The sequence below is a fragment of the Kogia breviceps genome, chromosome 8, assembly GCF_026419965.1.
Source record: "Kogia breviceps isolate mKogBre1 chromosome 8, mKogBre1 haplotype 1, whole genome shotgun sequence".
Classification (NCBI taxonomy): Eukaryota; Metazoa; Chordata; class Mammalia; order Artiodactyla; family Physeteridae; genus Kogia; species Kogia breviceps.
In genome coordinates, this window is record NC_081317.1 from 101536560 (window position 1) to 101547066 (window position 10507).

The 10507-nt window shown below is 40.7% G+C and overlaps 1 non-coding gene across 1 annotated transcript; it reads right to left on the bottom strand.

Annotated features, from left to right (window-relative positions):
- Nucleotides 1-10070: 10070 nt before the first annotated feature.
- Nucleotides 10071-10173, bottom strand: LOC131762110 (U6 spliceosomal RNA). The gene has a single exon (XR_009337187.1). It is a non-coding gene; the product is annotated as a U6 spliceosomal RNA (small nuclear RNA).
- Between the last annotated feature and the right edge of the window lie 334 nt (nt 10174-10507).

A 10507-nucleotide genomic window follows, 5' to 3' on the forward strand; every position in this document is an offset into this window, starting at 1 on the left:
CCTGTTGATGGTACGTGCATGTCTAGCTCAATGATACGGCAGCCCCGTACCTGCCCATGTAGGTGTGGTCTGTAAGTGGCAGCCTCTGTGGGAGATAGCAAGGAAGAGATGAGCACAATGGAGAGAGAAGTGATGTGTAGAAGAGAGGAGAAGCCTCAGTTTCCCTTGTGAGGCTAATTAGATGATGTGAGAGAGGAAGAACTCTTGTGAGTGGGGAGACAGGTGCACAGTGAGTTTGAGAGCCAAGGGCCCCTGTTTCCCTTGGACATTGCCTGGTGAAGGATGGAGAGGTTTATTTTGTTGTGATTAAGGAAGGAGATGAGCTCAGTGCTGGCTGCAGGGGACAGATTACCCAGTGATGGCACCGGAGCTATTTTGTTCTCAGGCACAGATGTAATGATCTCTCTAATAGCGACCTTGATAAGCCCACGTAAAAGTTCGTTTGGGTTTTTCCTTAAGATGTTATGAAAAACCTGAATAAAGTTTTTTGCCAAACCAATATATAAGTACATATTGTGCAAGGCCTCTTTATCAGGTAGGTGGAAGGATTCAGCCTACACAGGTAGATATATGCATGGAAACATTTTTTTAAAATTAATTTATTTTTGGTTGCATTGGGTCTTCGTTGCTGCACAGTGTGCAGGCTTCTCACTGCGGTGGCTTCTAGTTGTGGCACGTGGGCTCAGTAGTTGTGGCGCACAGGCTTAGTTGCTCCGCGGCATGTGGGATCTTCCCGGACCAGGGCTCGAACCCGTGTCCCCTGCATTGGTAGGTGGATTCTTAACCACTGCGCCACCAGGGAAGCCCTGCATGGAAACATTTATGCATGCCTGTGTGCACACTTATGTAAGTACACACATATACCCCCCACACATTGGCACAAGAACATACACTTACATTTTCACACAAACATAAAGATACTCATACACATACTTAAACACACACATGTACAACTGTCCACATATTCGCATGTGCCTCCATGCAGTCATGCTAAAACTTGGTCATCTAGATCAGTCCTATACACAGCTGTGCATAGGTACATATACAAATAAGAATAAAACAGAAAATGTGCCTATGATATGGTGGTGGCCATGTGACTTGTTGGAGGCAACAATGAGCCAAGGATGTGGCTGTAAGTAACAGGAGGGCAGTGGTCAAGCCTTCTGGTCCTCAGAGCATTCAAGTGCTGGGTACAGAGTGGGTACAAACTATGGTCGTATGAATTGATGGACGCCATGGCTTACCTTGCTGACTTCTGCCTTGACTTGATTATGACAACCATGGAAAAACTTTCTCCCCTTCTGTCTTTTTGTGTGAGTGCTTGGAGTGTCTTGGAGCTTTCTCCTTGGCTGAGATTGTGCTTATGAAGCCTCTCCTTTATCCCCTGACTCTCCACTCCCAGAACCCCACCTCACAATCAAGTGAAAACCTTATTTCCATTTCTTTTCAAAAGAAAAAGACAAATCCGTACCAGTCCATGTGATCTGGGCTTCTTTGGAAAGTAGAGCAGGTCCCTGGCACAGGGGAGGCCAAATATGCCATCTGTGACCTCCTGAGGTTTGGGGGTGATGCCCAGGGCTCTCTGTGACACACCTGGTATCTCAGACAGACCTTGCTGAAGGGGGTCCTTGTCTCTCTTACAGCGGGAAGGATGCCTGAGGTGTCATGATAGGTGCCAGGCAATGATTGTTGACATACCTATGGTTTATTAACAAAGGTTATATCATCATCATCATCATCATTAAATACCACCATTAAAAAGAGTGCACATTCTTGGTCAAGCTGTACTTGTTTGCTTGGTCAAGTTGAAGCAAAATAAAACAACACATATGTTCTCTGGGTCACTGGAGGAAGGTAGCTCCAGCCCCCCATGCTTTAGGATTTAGCATCACCACTTAAGCATCAAGAGGCCTGGAGTCCCAGATTCAGGAGCCTAGAAACAGTTCCCTCTCCCTGTAGAGTTCTTGATTGTAATGAACTTCGTCTTCAGTCATCGTTTCCTTTGCACTTGTTGCTGATTCCAGCATATACTACTTAGTGTCTGAACAGGAGAGAGAAGGAATTGGGATGTTAATTTTGAACTTTTAATTCCATCCTTTTGCTTTTTCTCCTCCAGGAGCTTTCTCTGCTTTTTTCTTCTCTTATTTGTTCTCTTTTCTCTTTCACTACATCCCAAAGACCAAGGGGATAACTAGAGAGCTTTTGCCTCTGCAGCCACAACCTAAAGACTTAGAGTTCCTAAGACTATGGCCTCCCATTTCCTTGATCCCTCTCTTCAGCATAAACCACCTTTCAGCCCATCTTCTGAAGAGTCAGGATGAGCTTGTGACATCAGGGACTCTAAGCTTTTAGTTTCAGGGGTGACTATACTGATGGTTTTAAGAGAACTAATTTCCGGATTCTCAACTTCCATAGTTTCCTGGTATCAGGTAGGTCCTCTCTGTTCTCCCTACCCACTGCCCCTTTCAGAAAAGCCCTTTTCCCATTTTACAAAACCAAGGCATGCATCCTTCCCCAATTTTACTCTGGTTCCTTGTTGTATGGTATAAACACCGCCTGGAAGCCAGACCTCCTTTACTAATGAAAGCCCTAGAAACTCATGGGACAGCTTCCTCTTCTTACTGATTTTATCCATTTTTCTGATAAGGATGAAGTGTGGTGATAGAAATGGAGTATGTTAGCCCCTTTGGGGAGGGTGGAGACAATAGGAGTGATGGCAGTTCTGTTTAATGACCTCACCTTTCCCAAGCCTGACTTTTGTCAAATAATGCTTTGCTGTTGTGGGAGAAAATGGTGAGAGCAAAGCAGAGAGAAAATTGGTAAGAAATATTGAATGCTAAAAATGTCTCTTTTTTCACAAATTTAATCAAAAGCAATTATATTCAGCTATTCTCAGTACTCATCCTTGGAAAGTGTCATTATCTGGAAAGAAAAGCACCTTGGAACAGCCGAAATAGTAGAGGTTAGTGACATGGATTCTATTAAATGTAATGGGAATGTTTTCCAGGGCTACCAAATGATAGAACCTGTGGAAAAACTTTATCTGCTTTCTTTTAAATTCAGTGTATGTCAGACACTAAGTTAGTTAAAATCTATTTTATCAAATTGTATCATGAAATATTTATTCCATTTAGTCATTTCTCATTTTGTCTTTTTCTTATGGAAATGCTTACTATTTTCTATCTCTGATTAATAAAATAAAATGATATTCTAGCTGCCACACCATTTTGTTGTTACCAGTGTATATGTTTCGCTTTCATGAAATATATGGGAAAAGTCTTGATCACATCTCACGGTATTAATGGCATTATTTCTAAAGTTATATACATAATTCTTATTTAATGATTTTCAAAAGCTGAAAGACAGATTCAATGCATGCAAACACACACTTTTACCAAAGGTCGATGAGAAGTTTTATTCTTCTTGCTTCATAAATAACACATTTTTTTGGCTACAAATTACATGGCATTATTTCAAACTAAGTAGTGAGAAATAGCATGTATATTTATTATTGTTTTCATAATTTATAAAAATAGACTATATTAGCTTTATATCAGTTTAATCTTGATTTGACTGCTTTTAGTAATCTATCTTTTTTTTTTTTTTTTTTTTTTTTTTTTTGGTTTTTGTGGTACGCGGGCCTCTCACTGTTGTGGCCTCTCCCGTTGCGGAGCACAGGCTCCGGACGCACAGGCCCAGCAGCCATGGCTCACGGGCCCAGCCGCTCCGCGGCACGTGGGATCTTCCCGGACCGGGGCACGAACCCGTGTCCCTTGCATCGGCAGGCGGATTCTCAACCACTGCACCACCAGGGAAGCCCAGTAATCTATCTTTTAAAAAAACCTCAAATTCCACTATATATTACTCAGTGATTTTTAATAATATTCCTGAAATGTATAGTAATCTATTTGTTTGAATTGACATTTTATGACAGAAACTGAGTGATTGTGCTGATGATTTGACAGTGATTACTGACATTTCCAATTAGGTTATGAGGCAGACATTTCCCCCTAAGCTGAGTAAGCGAAATCTAAACTTAAAGGATGTGATGAGATAAAAGCAGTTTATAGGGTTTCCCTGGTGGCGCAGTGGTTGAGAATCCGCCTGCCGATGCAGGGGACACGGGTTCGTGTTCCGATCCGGCAAGATCCCACATGCCGCGGAGCAGCTGGGCCGGTGAGCCATGACCGCTGAGCCTGCGCGTCTGGAGCCTGTGCTCCACAACGGGAGAGGCCACAGCAGTGAGAGGCCCGCATACCGGAAAAACAAAACAAAAAAAAGTTTATAGAAAAGTATTGTATTGTCAGAGATGTATTGAAATTAGCAACATTTAAAATTTTTCCAATTCTATCGGAGTATATCATGCTAAACAATATGTCTGCTAGTGGGAAAAAATAATGGGTACAATTACTGGTCATTTAATAAATTTTGGCAGTCTTTTTGGTATTCTTCCTAGAAACTGAGAAAATGAATGATTCTAATAAATTAAGAAATAAAAAGTAAATGAATAAAAATTCACACACACACACACACACACACACACACACACACACCTATTCCTTTTCAGGCCAGGTAGTTTCCAATTCTTTGCTTTCAGCAAAAGTGCAGAAGAGCCTAATCAAACTGCCAGTAAACAGTGTCAGTCAACTGATCACTACAAAAATAATTTTTTAATAATAGATCATCAAGTGATTTTTAGCCTCTAAGAATTCAAAAAGCAGTTTGACATTCTCCTAACAATCTCACCTCTTTCAAGTGAATAAACCTTCTAGCACTTACATTTATGAAAATGTAAGGCACAAATAGAAAATGTAAAACACGGAAAGAAATTGTTTAGTATGTGAGCCCTGATGGGTGTGAAAGGACTGTCTCAGCTCTGACAACCCGTGAAGGTCATTCTGCATCTGGTGTCACTGTGAGAAGCCTCAGCTCACTTCTCATGGCCTATGCTTCAACCTCCTTGGTCCCCATCTCCCACCCCGCCCCCTACTCCTGAGCACTGGGTCTGCAGGAACGCATGGTCCTTCAGCAGCAAAACGCTCTGTATACTAAACCTCTTATCTGTATCCTCCCTTTGCTCTCTTGTCTGGACTAAAACATGGCCCCTTCCAGAGGACAGTGCTTTTCTGGAACTCTCCGGAGTGGTGGCTCTTTGTTCACCCTCATCGCTTGTACTGTTGAGCTTGGAGGTGAGTTAGAGTCTCCGCCTCCTCCTTATTGTTTCTTCCAGTCTGTTGTCCCCCATCTTCCTTTTAAACATGTGGCATTGACTCTTATGTCTTCAGACTATGCCACCCTCAATTCTCATTACCTTCTGATCCCAGGCTTCTACCCTTTATTTTTCAGTGAGTTTAGCTCCTGGCTCACCCTTCTTCTCTCCGGTTCTAGTTCTGTCAGATGCCTGGTGATTTCCATGTATATGTGGGACATATATATGGAAACATATATAATCCTTTAATTCTTGACCTTCTAGTTCTTTGAATTCCTTTCCTCCAATGATTGTATCCTCTATTCTACTTTACACTTCATCCAATGGCCATACCCTGCCCTATTCTTTCTAATATAGCCCACTTTCTGACCTCACCTTTTATTTTTCCAGCTCATTCCCTCTGACTTCAACAAACTCTTGATGCTACCCAATATACTTAGCTTAAAACACATTATTATATACTAGGAAGAGCAGGGCTGGAGGGATGGCAGGATGTCCCAGCCCGCAGCCCTGAGTGGTCTAGTGTCTAGTATTCAGTACAAAAATAAGAAATTCATAGGCTCTACCTCAAAATTTTGGAATAATAATTTTTTGGGGTACAGGTACAGAAATCTGTTGTTTTGTTTAAACTTCTCTTATGGTTCTGATGCTGCTGGTGGGGAGGCAGCTTTGAAAGGCTTGTCTGCAGAGTCACAGCAGCAGTGCAAACTTTTATGTATCTTGCAGATGAGTTCTGAACTAAACTTGTTGACATTTGTGTCTCACAGCAGCAGTGCAAACTTTTATGTATCTTGCAGATGAGTTCTGAACTAAACTTGTTGACATTTGTGTCTCTGAGTTACCCAGTGCTGACTGCGTGTAATTGTGTAAGTAAACAATGTACCTTACGACTTCTATAGAACACGTAATAAAAGTTATTATGGAAAAAAATACATTATTATAATTCTTACAACCATCCTCACATGCATTTGCAACTGTCTTCCCCCTCATATTAATGCCCTTTTAGGAGAATCAAGACCCTAAACAAACTCATCGTTACTTCTGCACCTAAGCCTATGCAGCCAACCCTAAATAGGGAGAAACATACAACCATGCTGATAGTCTTACTGTCAATTTATGGCCACAAACCTTACGTTGAACCACAAGGCTCCCTGACATTCATATTATATTTTACATAATTTGCCTCTCTCTTAAAACCCTCAACACCTATTCCTTCATCATCATTCTCAGCTGACAACATTGCTTCCACTTCACTGATAAAACTGAAGCAATCCGAAGGGAATGTCCATGTGCTCCCATCACCACATCGACACACCTATCAGCATCTACGCCCACAAACCTTGCCTTCCCAAGTGTTTACTGAAAAAGAACTGTTCGTGTTTCTCTCTAAGACCACTTGTGCAACAAACTTCATCCTTGTCATCTACTGAAAGATATTGTGTCAGTAATTCTCTCCTCTGTCTCTTGTGTCATCCATACTCCCCTCTCTAATGGGTTATTACCATCATCATACCATGAGGTACCTATTTCTCCAATCTTAAAAAAATCTTTTGATCTCCCTGCCTCTCTGCTCCCCCCTTGTATCAAAACTCCTAGAAATATTTGTTTCTACCCACTGTCTTCAATTCTTGTACTTCTGTTTTCCTTAATCCCATGCCCAGCAAGATTTTGCCCTCAACTACTCCAACAAAATGACTCTTGTTTGTTTAAGGTCACAGTGACTTCAATGTTGCTAAATCCATAATCAGTTCTTAAAGCTAAGTATTTGACCTTTTAGTAAGCATTTCACTGCTATTCATTCCTACTCCTGAAAACACTTTTGTCTCTTGCCTTCCTCAACACTGTACACTCTTGGTTTTACTCTGAATTTACTGGTCATATTTCAATCAACTTTTCTATTTCCTCCTCTTCTCCCTTGTCTCTCATTATTGGAGTGCCTCAGGGTTTACTTCTTAGACCTTGTTTCTTCTCTATTACGCTGCCTTCCTAGGTGATCTCATCCTGTCCTTGGTTTCACATTCCATCTCTGTGCTGATGACTTAAATCTCCAGCACAGACTACGCCCCTTAACTCCTGACTCCAAATGCCTATTCACTAGTGATACCTAATAGAAATAGCAGGCTTATCATGTCTAAATAGTCTTAACTTCCCCAAACCTTCTTCACATGTTTCTCCGTCAAAGCTCATAACAATGTCATCCTTCCATTTGGACAGAGTAGGAACCTGGGTGTCATTCTTGACTCCTTTCTCTCACACTCCACATCCCACATGTCATGAAATCATGTTGCTCTTCCTTTACAATACATCTGGCATCTAAACCCTTCTCACCAACTCTCCTGCCATCATCCTGATCTTGCCTGGATTTTTGTGATAGACTCCTAAGGGCCCTTGGCTCACAGTCTGGCCTACCGACCTACAGTCTATTCTCAATACAGCAGCCAGAGTGAGCCATTCTTATGATCAAAGGCTCAAAACCCTCCAATGGTTCCCCAGCTCACTCCAGGTGAGAGCCAGTGTGCTTACAATAGCCCACAGAGGCTAAAACTCTGATCTAATTACCTCTCCGAATTTATCTCCTATGACTCTCCTCTCATTCTTCTCTAGCCCCGCTGACCTCTTCATAGTTGTGCCTCAAATAGTCCAGGCATCTGGGCATTTGTAGTGGCTGTTTGCTATACCTAGAGTATTCCTCCTCCAGGTATCTGCAAGGCCCATTCCCTCTTTGCTTTCAAATGTTTTTTCAAGAATCAATCTCTCATTAAGATCTACTCTACCAATTTAAAATTGCACACCCCTTACCCTGCTTATTTTCTCTATAGCAATTATTATGTTTATTCTAGTCATTGTCTCTCTCCCTCCCTGGAATGTATGCTCAGTGAGATAAGGGTTTTTATGGTCTGTTTTGGTTCATTGCTATCACCTCAGGGCCTATAAGATTGCCTGGAAGTAAGAAGTACTCAGTGAATATAGTTGACCCACATAACTCATGAATTCTGAATTTTCAAATTTACCTACTTGATAAAATGTATTTATAACCCCTAAATCCATGTTCATGGCACACTTGCAGTCATTCGCAGACAATGCACTGAGCAGTGAAAAAAAATTCTTTTTAACATTTTTATTGGAGTATAATTGGTTTACAATGATGTGTTAGTTTCTGCTTTATAACAAAGTGAATCAACTATACATATACATATATCCTCATATCTCCTCCCTCTTGCATCTCCCTCCCACCCTCCCTATCCCACCACTCTAGGTGGTCACAAAGCACTGAGCTGATCTCCCTTTGCTATGCGGCTGCTTCCTACTAGCTATATATTTTACATTTGGTAGTATACATAAGTCCATGCCACTATCACGTCATCCCAGCTTAACCTTCCCCCTCCCTGTGTCCTCTGGTCTGCGTCATTATTCCTGTCCTGCACCCTAGGTTCTACAGAACCGATTTTTTTTTTTTTTTTAGATTCCATATATATGTGTTAGCATATGGTATTTTTTTTTCTCTTTCTGAATTACTTCACTCTGTATGACAGACTCTAGGTCCATCCACCTCACTACAAATAACTCAATTTCGTTTCTTTTTATGGCTGAGTAATATTCCATGTATATATGTGCCACATCTTTCTTGTCCATTCATCTGTTGATGGACATGTAGATTGTTTCCATGTCCTGGCTATTGTAAATAGAGCTGCAATGAACATTATGGTACATGACTCTTTTTGAATTATGGTTTTCTCAGGGTATACGCCCAGTAGTGCGATTGCTGGGTCATATGGTAGTTCTATTTGTAGTTTTTTAAGGAACCTCCATACTGTTCTCCATAGTGGCTGTATCAATTTACATTCCCATCAAGAGTGCAAGAAGGTTCCCTTTTCTCTACACCGTCTCCAGCATTTACTGTTTGTAGATTTTTGATGATGGCCATTCTGACTGTTGTGAGGTGATACCTAACCATAGTTTTGATTTGCATTTCTCTAATGATTAGTGATTTTGAGCATCCTTTCATGTGTTTGTTGGCAATCTGTATATCTTCTTTGGAGAAATGTCTATTTAGGTCTTCTGCCTATTTTTAGATCGGGTGGTTTGTTTTTTTGATATTGAGCTGCATGAGCTGCTTGTAAATTTTGGAGATTAATCCTTTGTCAGTTGCTTCATTTGCAAATATTTTCTCCCATTCCGAGGATTGTCTTTTCATCTTGTTTATGGTTTCCTTTGCTGTGCAAAAGCTTTTAAGTTTCATTAGGTCCCATTTGTTTACTTTTGTTTTTATTTCCATTTCTCTAGGAGGTGGGTCAAAAAGGATCTTGCTGTGTTTTATTTCATAGATTGTTCTGCCTATATTTTCCTCTAAGGGTTTTATAGTGTCTGGCCTTACATTTAGGTCTTTAATCCATTTTGAGTTTATTTTTGTGTATGGTGTTAGGGAGTGTTCTAATTTCATCCTTTTACATGAAGCTGTCCAGTTTTCCCAGCACCATTTATTGAAGGGGATGTCTTTTCTCCATTGTATATTCTTACCTCATTTATCAAAAATAAGGTTGCCATATGTGCGTGGGTTTATCTCTGGGCTTTCTATCCTGTTCCATTGATCTATATTTCTGTTTTTGTGCCAGTACCATACTGTCTTGGTTACTGTAGCTTTGTAGTATAATCTGAAGTCTGGCAGCCTTATTCCTCCAGCTCCGTTTTTCTTTCTCAGGATTATTTTGTCTATTTGGGGTCTTTTGTGTTTCCATACAAATTGTAAAATTTTTGTTCTGGTTCTGTGAAAAATGCCAATAGTAGTTTGATAAGGATTGCATTGAATCTGTAGATTGCTTTGAGTAGTATAGTCATTTTCACAATGTTGATTCTTCCAATCAAAAATATGGAACGGTTCAAGAATTTGCATGTCATCATTGCACAGGGGCCATGCTAATCTTCTCTGTGTCATCCCAATTTTAGTACATTTGCTGCTGAAACAAGCACTGAGCAGTGAAGAATTTGAGTCACCTGCTGTGCACGTTCCCAGCTGAGGTTGAGCAAGGCAACTCGTTTCCTTCTTGTTTCACCTCTCATACTGTAAATAAGTGTCCTTTTTTTGGTCTATTTTGTGCCATGTTTTTTTTTTCCTTTTTTTGGTGTGGTTGGTGATTTCACTGTTGAAAATGGAATTATCCCTTTATTTTCTGGCACTTCATATTGCTCTGGAGGCAGCTGTCAGAAGGCAGCCTGGATTTTCTGCCTTCATTTAAGGAAATTTAGCTTTAAAAATATCTTGGAATAATTTTTGTCTGCAATTTTTGGGTTCTTTATTTC